Source organism: Hippoglossus stenolepis, chromosome 18 (genome assembly GCF_022539355.2).
Source record: "Hippoglossus stenolepis isolate QCI-W04-F060 chromosome 18, HSTE1.2, whole genome shotgun sequence".
In the NCBI taxonomy this organism is placed as follows: domain Eukaryota; kingdom Metazoa; phylum Chordata; class Actinopteri; order Pleuronectiformes; family Pleuronectidae; genus Hippoglossus; species Hippoglossus stenolepis.
In genome coordinates, this window is record NC_061500.1 from 13,008,916 (window position 1) to 13,019,862 (window position 10,947).

The window sequence follows — 10,947 nt, forward strand, 5'->3', positions numbered from 1 at the left end:
GAGACTGTGTGTCCTGTCATCTTTATACTGTGGGACTTCTGCATTTGCTGGTGTGCAGAATGTATAAAGGGCAAACCACACAACCCTGAGGTGATCCAGTGAAAAAACACACAACACATCAGACATGGTGTTAGCAACCCTGAAACACTGGGATCTGCCCACAGTCAACAACCATCAGGTTAAGTTCACATTATTGCACCCATCTTAAAACGTGAACATCACTGTTGGTGGGAACCTTGACCACGGCAAAATCAAACCAAACTACAACTTCCTCTTTGTGGTACTGCTGCTCCGAGGGAGGGGCTTCCCTAAGGCCTTTTCAGTTGATATCGCAAATCAGTTATGATACAACAATACAAAATATAAATACATTCATTCTTGATTTATTTCTGTTTTTGGTCTCAACCAACTTCTGAGGTAAATCTCTCTGGGACTTAAAAACCTAAATACACCACCACTCTTTGCATCTGTCTGCTGTTTGGTGCTCAGCAGGTGGTGTAGAGTGGACAAGGCAAAACACAGACAAAATATTTATATTCATCAGGACTTCCACTTTTACTCCACTACATTTGAAAGAAAAAATATACTTTTACTCCGTTACATCGACATTGGACACTTTGTTACTCATTACAAATCAAAATCTGAATATAAGTCCAATACTATTTAAACCTCAGCATCTGGGGTTCAAAATTTGTAAAATTATACACTATATATTTTTTGTTACATTTTTTCAGTCACCTGAAATAAAACCTGGAGAGAACCATTTTGGATTGTTTTGTTTGTGGGTAGGCCTACTATGAAAAGCACTTTGCATTTTTAATTGTGGTACTTGTACTTTTGATACTTATAAGTACATTCAATATGAGCTACTTTAAGACTTTGACTGAAGTCATTTTCTTATGGGTGGCTTTTACTTTTACCGGAGTCACTTTCAGGTAAGATATCTGTACTTTTACTCAAGTATGGCTTTCAAGTACTTTATACACCACTGGTGTTTTGTCTAATAGCCACAGTGCAAATAATTCAACTCAAACACGACAAAACACAGACAAAATATAGGCTACCTACTGACCTTAACTTCAAAGAATAACCACTGAAGAACAAAATCAAGAGCTCTTTTCATCTGCTGTCCTAATTTTCTTTTATAAATAGGCTATAGGAAATATGCCTATTGTCTCATGATGTCCCCCTGTAGTTTGCATTGTGTAGGCGTCTGTAGCCTAAAAGTCCTATAAACAGCTGTGTGTAAACACCACACTTTTGTTAAACATAACAGGAAAATGTAATCACTTCCAGTTGCCATTGTGTGAGGAAACAATGACTGATGTACTAGGATATATACATACAGTTTAACCACCTCAAAATGACATGCTCAAGTTACTGGAAAGTCGTTTTTGTAGTGGGTCTTTGTTGGATGCAATGTGTCTGACATTTTCTCTGGTAATATACATTTCACTTTGCTGTGCTCTTGTGGAAAGTGATGTTGTGCAACCAGAGCCGGCCATAGCCTTTATGGGGGCCTAAGCAGAATTTGATTTGCGGGCCCCAACCGCCTTGGTACAGCCAATGTTATTGACCATTGTCAATGCTTGATCATTCACACACTGTAAATCTAACACACCCATTGTCAATTGCATGGGTTGTAGCTGTGTTGCTTATATCAATACCCAAATCAGCCTTTTATTACTTTAATGGTGCAGGCAATTACTCTCACTCTACCAACAGTCATAAATAAAAATGAAGTAGATGAAATAAAAAATCCAAGGGCTATACTTGAAGATCCTTTGGTAGTTACAGCAGTAATGAATCCAGAATGACATAAACACGGTGTTTAGTGAAAGCAGTAACTTATCGTTACAGTGCACAAGCATGAGCATGAACGTGAGTCCTGTTCAGCTGTCAGAGCTGGACTTGATTTAACCAGTAGTATTAACTTGCCAGTCTGTTAACTTAATATTGCATATTTGTATGATTGCTGCCATTGATTCGATTTATCCTAATATTATAAGAAAATCATTGTTTTCGTGGGGCGTTGCAAGGGCTCTTTGGGGCCCTCGGGTGGCCACAGGCGGCCCCCAACCAGCCACTTGGTTTACTTTTCTCAGGCCGGCCCTGTGTGCAACACTCAAAACAACAGATTGTTTGCAATGGAAATTCTTTGGGATAACAGTCTGGGAAACATGCAGAGGATATACTGAGTAGGCGTGGTGCCTACATCTGTTTATCATATGTTTGTGCAGAAGCTTGAGTGGAAATACAAAAACACCATGCACCCACCATCCAGTTATTAGTTATCTTGTTAGATTAGTTGGATCGGTCCCCTTTTTGTTTGTTTACTCCCCCCAAACTGATTTTACTATTCTGTTAAATAAGGATAGAAAATAAATAACAAACATACAAAATATATCAAAAGAAAGAGAAAGCACTATACAGAATATAACCAGTAATATAATCATTTCTCCTGAAGTCGCTGTAGGTCCATCCATGCAGTAGGTTTTTGTGCTCTCTCATTTATTACCCCTCATTGTGTCTGACTTGATAAGTAATGTACACACAGGCGTTCTGGCCGTGGTTCTCACCGTGGCTGAACCGGTTAATTTAAGACCACAGCGAAGTTAAGTATCCGGGTCTAATGCCAAGGTAAGAATAGCTCATACTCATGTGGGGGGGGGTTCAAGGAAAAGGTGTTTATAACACAGGCCGTTCTTATGTACACATTAGCAGCTGTTAGGTAAAACACTACTGTATACAGATATGTTCCCGGATAGTACAGTATAACTTAGGAGAACTTTCCAATGAGTTGGCTGACTGATTTTTATTTTCATCTTTGAGAAAGGTGTTCTGTATTGTAAACCTTTTGTCAAATTTGAAGTGTAAGTCTTTGCTTGATTGATCTTTTAGAGTCATACAAGATACATGGGGTGGGGTGGGGGGGTGGGGGGGATCCAGCATTGCTCCCTGGAGCAATGCTGCATGGCGTGGCCAACAAACAAAGCGTTCCTTAGTTCCATGCGGCGCCACCATGCGTGGTAAAAGATGACAATTTTGAATCATGCTACTGTATGCACGAAATGTCAGCTGCGATTGTAAGTTCAGAGCAGACCATGATAATACTGCCACTACTGTTACTGATCATTCTCTTGTGACTATCACTCCACTGCTTTACTACAATAGTAAGATTGTAATCTGTGTTCATCCTTATAAAAAAATCGAGATTGTACTTTGAGAACAATCTGTCAGATAAAGCTGTGCAGAAAAAGATGAATGGTTGGTACTGAAAACATTTGTTCTCTTCTCACACATTATCATGAGCACTTCTTATGGTGCCGAGACTGTGAGAGAACATCTGTAGTGTGAAAGTCAAAATAACCCTTCGAAAAGAACTTGGCAGGCTCGTCCCTATTTAAATGTCTTCAGAACGAAACCACGCAGCTCCCTACCCACTATCTACCATCGACAGTCTGCTGAAGTTGGAAACTGGAAGCTTTCCAAGGGATGAGAAGTTTATTTTAACATGTTTATGTAGCATGGAGTTGATATGCAACGGTTTTAGAAATTTTAAATGAGCGGCAGCATTAAATGTGTGGATGAAATAATCACAATAAACATCACAGGGATATCTGTATTTGAAAATTAAAAATCTTTTCTTCCAAAAGGAGAAGCCATATTTGCTCGAACGTCATATCGTAGTCACGCAGTTTTATTGTGGTAAATTCAGGTCTAATCCACACACACACGCAGTCGTGTCTTATACCTTGAGATTATACATGATATTACTTTGATGTCATGTGGGAAAGTTACATATCCTACATCACCCCTGTTCTACTCTGAGGCCCCGATCGTCCTCTGTACAGGATGTATCGTGTCCTTTTCCACGGCCGGTATGTTTATCACACTTCCTAATGTTTTGCCACGCAGTGTAAGGATACAGGATAGGAAACATTTGAGCGGACTACACTGCACCACACCCACCGCAGACAAAGGTGACACTGGTTTGACACAGGTTGATGCTGACCCTTGTTACTATTGTTAGACCCTTTAATAAAGAATTTGAGAAAATTGGGGGAACACGTAAATAATTACTTTTACTTTTTAAATATATATCTATATTACAATGAATATTTGGTTATGTACCACAACATATCCAGCATCTGAATTAATTTTTTCTCAAGATGACCTTCGTCTCGACTTGGCCAAGCTGATAGCAGAACACATCTGGCACCATTGTTACAAACTGTCTGCATTTCCAATTAAATATGTTCAAAGGCCGGTGTATTTACTTTAAGGATAGACAATTGTTTTGTTTAAAACAATAACTTATCAACATTCTCATCTGCTGATTTAATAGTAGATCTAATAATAGCCATCACAGCAACAATATTAATATGGTATTGTGTCGTTAGTCAGCTTGGCTGTCTGTACAGAAATATCAACAAACAATAAATAAAAAACAACTCAAAATGTCCAAAAATGTAAATAGTCCAGTATTAGTCTAATAAACGTTCTTTTCTTAATAAGCACATTTGATACTAAACAACTCTCGTGAGATCTGGCTGTTGCTCAATCCACATGTCCAAGATCATCATTGTGCAAAAGTACATTTAGTAAAAACACTTTGTTACTGTACTTAAGTAGATTTGTCAGGTATCTGTACTTTACTTGAGTATTTATATTCCTGACGACTTTTTACTTTTACTCCCTACATTTGAACACAAACATCTTCACTTTCTACTCCTTACACTCTCAAAACTGGCTCGTTACTTGTTTCAACCTCCACGGATGAAGACACGACGTAAAAGACGTAACAACAGGGCGAGGGAAAGTGAACCGCGGGGAGAAGGCGTCGAGTGAGTGGACAGTTTGTGATACAGAGAAAAATACCAGCAGCGACATGGATGAAGAGAGTGAACCAGGAAACGACGGAACAGATTCGGAGAAGCAAGACATCCCCCATCCATTACATGAGCAACGGAGGTTGGCGCATGAGCAGCGGAGGTTGGCGCACCGCGCGCTTTACGCACTGCGCACCTCTCGCTCACTCGCGTGCCCCTACCTCAGGAAACGCGCAGACCGGGCGGCATGTGTGCAGCGCGAGGCCCTAAGCTCTCGGAGGTTGGTCGGGCTGCCGTGGTTGGCAGAGGTCGAGCGGCTGTACCGCTAATGATCCTTCCGCAGGTTCACCTACGGAAACCTTATTACGACTTTTACTTCCTCTACAATAAGTCTTAATCATCATAAGTTTGATCGTCGGGGCCGATCCGAGGAACTCACTAAACCATCCATCGGCAGTTGCGACGGGCAGTGTGTACAAAGGGCAGGGACTGAATCAACACAGTTCAGTCTTTATTATTCTGTCTGAAATTTGGCTTGCAGCAAAACTACACTGTGTCCAGTGATTGTGTCTTTCTTTCTCTGTACCAGCACTGTGCAGGTTGTTAACAAAAGAGGACTATCCTATTTTGGGTGGCCTAGAACCTTTTTCGTTTCGCCGAGTTATCAAAAAAGGGCAGATTTCTTATGCAAAACCCTTAGATATGAAAGAAAATCAACGTCCAAAACGAGTGAAAACATCCCCACTGTCACATACCATAATGGACATTTGGAACACCTCTCTTTTATGGTGTTGTTTTCCTCACCACCAAGGACAGATTTATGTTGGTCACCATATGACAATAGACCTTTCGGAGCACATCCTGAGCTCCGCGCCAAGGACACGGCCAAGGTAGATTTTCTTTAAGAACAAAAAAACACACGAAAACAATAGGTAGCGTGCTCATCATCAGCCCTCAAAGCCAAATATAAAGTCATGCAATCATTTCCTATCCATACCTGGGATTTAGTCATATCATATTCGTCATATGTTTTGTTTATTAAACTTTGTCTGCTCTTTTAGGCATTGTCTGCTCTTGTATTTATTCAAATTGTTTAACCAGGACTATTGTGTGAATCATGGAAAGATAAAAGGAAGTTATTAGTAGAGAAGACCTGCTGTCAGAGATGCTGATGCCTTGCAGTGAAAGAAGACAAATGCCTCCAGGTTAGTGATTTCAGTTCTGCAGAACTGTAAAACTCAACAAGCCTTGAACCTAGACAAATATTTGAGGTATTACTACCTTTAACCATTACTGATAAAAACCTGCATTGATCAATATTAGTTTAAAAAATGCAAATACACGTCCAAATTCACAAGGGAGTCTATTGTTCATTTATTTGAATAGAATGAACCTCACTGAACGGTCTGCATTTCCTCTACCAGGTAAATATGACACACTGCAGGTGAGTTTTCTTCACATCGGTGGGAGCTAAAGTTTATGATCAACTTTATAGCTCACTGAAAGTTTATGTCGGCTTTTACTGCAGGATGTGACAGCATAAACCAGAGGTGTCTGTTTAGTTTCAGTGTAGATTATTGAGCTCATGTAAATGTTGCTGAAGCATTTAACCTTTGTTTTGCCTTCATTGGAAATAGAAGAGATTACTCCAACAAGTACTAAATACTTGTATAATTACTTATTATATTTTTATATATGGTGCTTCTATTCTACTGTACTACTTTAGAGAGAAATTCTGTGGCTTTTATCCAACAGCTGTAATTCGGATTCAAGATTAAGAAAATCAATGTGATGGTAATATTTTGAAGACAAATGGTAAAGTAAAACGTTAAGGTTATCTGTGTCACAGAATCATTAATCATTTCATGACCCCTTAGATTAATTCTGTGACCCTTTGGAGGGACCCAACCCTTCACAATGTGTAATTATAGTTTGATACACAAAGTTACTTTTACTTTAAAGTGAATGTAACACTTTAACACATTGTTTCTTGGCACTTTTACTTTAGAATCGGTGTACTTCCACTACTGCTTATTAATTGACATTTTGGTCTCATGGCAATGCAGCAGGAAAAGGTTTTTAAAAAATGTCAAGTATCCATAGCAAACTGAGTGAAAACCAGTATTCTTTGGTGGATAACAATGTTGGCCATGAGGCACACATTGCCACTCCGTGCAGTAACATAGGAAAGGTCCGGCGGGGTCATTCAAGTTATTATAAGTGATCCTCTGGGAGCCATAGCTAATTTCCTCTCACTCCCTAGCTTGTTAATGTTGCTTTTGAGACTGTTTGACAGAAAGGGCAATCAGCCGACATCCTGTCTTTCTTAAAGCTACAACAGGGAAACAATAATATTCATACTATAAATGAAAGAATAGTGCAATTGCTGTGCACATGTTTATTATTGGTTCATCTCTGTAAACGATATAAAGAATACAAACCAGCTCTATAAAAAAAACTGTCCTATGGTTGCGTCTGTCATGATTTGTTGCTGTATTAATAAAATTCACTTGACTTGACAGGTGCCATTATATTCACTGTTAAACTAAAACAACAATAAATGCTATGATGTGTGATGTAGTATCAAACTCACACTTAACTCCAATGAAGTAGCTGGACTTGTTAGTGGATTTAGGGGCTTGTACATTAAAGCCCTGAACGTCTGTGCTCGACACAGACAGACAAATGCATAATGATATTTATAGAATCGGTTACTGTACTTTTTAAGTGATTGAGCATGTGTGCGGCTCAGGAAATAGCTCAAACCATGCTGAACTCTGTCATGCTACGCAGTTAGAAGACCCTATTAGGGACCATTAGTGAGATGCGCACTTTGCTTTTTAAACACTGACGGATATATAAAAATAACAACAACAAAACACTTCAGTAAGACGGACTTCCTGACGTATTACAACGTACGAAACATTTATAGTGTAAAAATGTAACTTTAAACTAAATAAAAGCTAGTGTCAACCTCTTCAGTTTCCTGTAATTAAAATCAAATTGTATGCTCCACGCATAATTCATCTTATAATACCGCATACAATTGCAGCTAAACTTGATCATAATAAGAAACACCAGACTATGCTAAAAGTATCTTAGCTTAACAAAGTAGCCTGCTGCTTTCCAAACTGCTATTGCTGGCTTCCAAATCATTTAAAAAAAATTTATTAAATTGGATATTAAATCATTAGATTTGTTTTGCTCAAATAAGCTGAAAGAAAAACATTTGGTTAATTCATGTATTTGTCCTTTTTTAATCCGTTTATCATAGTTGGACTAGTTAGCTTTCTCAATTTCACTACAGTATTTCTATATGTAACATTGAGCTGCTCGACCTTTAAACTGTGTTCTTTTATTCTTCTTATTCTTATTCTTATTATTATGAAATAAGAAAACAAATTCTTAGCTTAATGCTCTTGTCTTGTTTTCGTTAAAGTCAAACAATACAGAGCCATCTACACTCAAACAATATTTGTTAAAAAGCCCAAAAAGTTCCTACAGTAATTTCAAAGATTACAAATAATAAAATCATTCGACAAAAGTGAGTTGGCCTGGGCTTTTTCAGCTCCCCATGTTTAAGACTTTGTACAAGTTGAAGTCGGTGTTGCAGTTCATCCCAAGGGTATTATATTGGCTGGGGTTGCGGCCAAGTCTCTATGTGCAGGACTCCTCTGTCAAAACATTTCTTAATCGACCAGACTTTGTGTGACATTGGCTTCTTCTGGTTTAAACAAAGGACACACTTCCTGTTCGTTACACAGATTAGACTCCCGGTAACCTAACTTATCTCTGCCGACTTCCTGGTTCATCGCCTCACATCAACTGGGAAAACCTGCGGCTGGTTTATGTTCTTTTCACATGTACCATTTGACTTTTATGAGCTGACCATTTCTACCAATAAAGCTGCAATGCATGTGTCAGGGCGCATCCCTTTCATGCATCTGGATTCAACAATGGTGAAACACTTTGATGACGATGAAGGTACACCCAATCATTTTTGCATCATCAAGGTAAGCGACCACACGCTAGGAGACTTCCTTACGCGCCACAGGGATGCTTTCAAATCCTTCTTAGTGTCACATCGCACACACACTTCACACTGAGCTTTGAAGTCCGCCTTCGCACCTGCAGGTAAAATAGAGATTATCAGTTTTAACACTCATTGGCAAAGTACAGTTTGTTTTGTACGCGTAGCCAACAGAGGGCAGCAGAGCTCCGCAGCATCGTATCCTGTCAGCTGGCCCTCACCTCCAGCCCCTGGCTCTGCAGATCCATGCAGGGCCTCCAAACCAGTGTCCTTACAGAAATGACTCTACCCATGAGCCTGTGCTGCTTCATGCTGCTGTCACCAAACATACCAGAGAAACTGACTCCAGTAGGAGCTGTGGATGTGGTGTATCAGGGGGCACACAGTTTAACCTCAGTGGAGAAACAAACCACCGTAGCAAATGGCTTTAGCTTTTTAAACCCTATCCCTCTAGTTGAGTGACGTGCATGTAATAGGATCAACCTTCCTTCATACATTCAGTGGGCCTGTGGTAGAGTTTTTCAAATCCAAGGTGCAGCTTTTACCACAAATGTGCACACACTAAGAAGACGGTTTTCAATAAATGAGTATTTTGCATTGGTTGTGTTATTAGTTCAATTAACATTCATGCCAATACTCTGTGCTGAATGCCTAAATGTTTTAGTAATCAGAAAAGACTCTGAAAGGGGAGTTTTCATTGGATTTATCATTTGCGTCTCTGACATCTCTGACATAATTAATTGTTCATTTTTTGCACATATTTTTTCCGGGAAGAGAAATTCTCTGAAGTGCCATAGACAAACAGTGTTATCTTATCTTTTTGCAATTCAAATGTTTTGTCATTTTCCAAGAGATAAAAACAGAATGCAACAAAAGACAATATATGACAGCAACTACATGGGGAACAAGTAACAACACAAACGGAACAGAAGTAATCCCGTTACACAAAGTACCCCTATCAGCCCCAGTAAAATAAACCTAAAACATTAACTTATGGAGGAGCAAAAGAAAAATGATATATATATATTACATACATATATACATAAACATATATACACATATACATATGCATATATATACATATATATTATACATATGCATATATACATATATATTATACATATGCATATATAATTGGACCAATTTCATAATACCTCCCTTGGTGCATCATTAGTCTTAACCATTCTGCATTTAAGTCAGGGCATGTTTCATGTGGAGAGCTTCTCAAATCAGAGGATTTGCTAATTATTGAATACTTGTAACACCAGATTCCTTTGATACTAATGAAAGGAAGTTGAGTAAGCCAATGCAGTTTCAGCAGTTGCAATGCAGATATAAATGAGTATCTTCTCTTTGCGTGTGAGCTTTCATGTTTACTTACATGTACATTCATAGTAATGATATGATTAGAGAAGGGAGTCACCTCAACGGCTCTTGTAGATTAATAACATCAAAGCCTAATGCAAAACAAATACCCTGTATTTGTGCTGATTACCCATGAGAATGCTCACCTAACTCGTTTCATTGTGTGCCTTGATAAATCTTTCATCTCTAAAAACATTTCATTAACCTCTATCGCAGTTATTGCATTACTTTTAATAGTTCCTGAAAACGGAATAAAGTCCTTGGGAGCAATTAGACAAAACTGAGCAGCTCGGCCCCTGTTAACCCGTTTTAGTGGCGTATTCTCCCGAGCACATTTTCAGTTTGATAAATAAAACTCTATACACCAGTGAACCCAGGCTGATAAAAAGACCTGGAATTCTGTGGACCACTGGGGCCTGGTTGCTCACTTAGCCTGGTTGATAATCCAGTCTTGTTCCTGCAGAAAAGGAAGTCCTCCTTGTACACCGCAGGGTCAGATCTGTGTCCTAGCAGAAGACAAATCGATAGCATCCTCCTCTACTCTCTCCCACTTGCTATTGTGGAATGCAGCTGCAAATTCTGAATCATCTAAAAGTTTCTGTATTTCTATGTTATGCAGTCAGCTACAAAAACAGACAACTGGACATTTTGTTTTAAGACGGACAAACTGAGCCGAGCCGACCACAGGTCATCAATGCAACACAGTGACCGGGTGAAGTT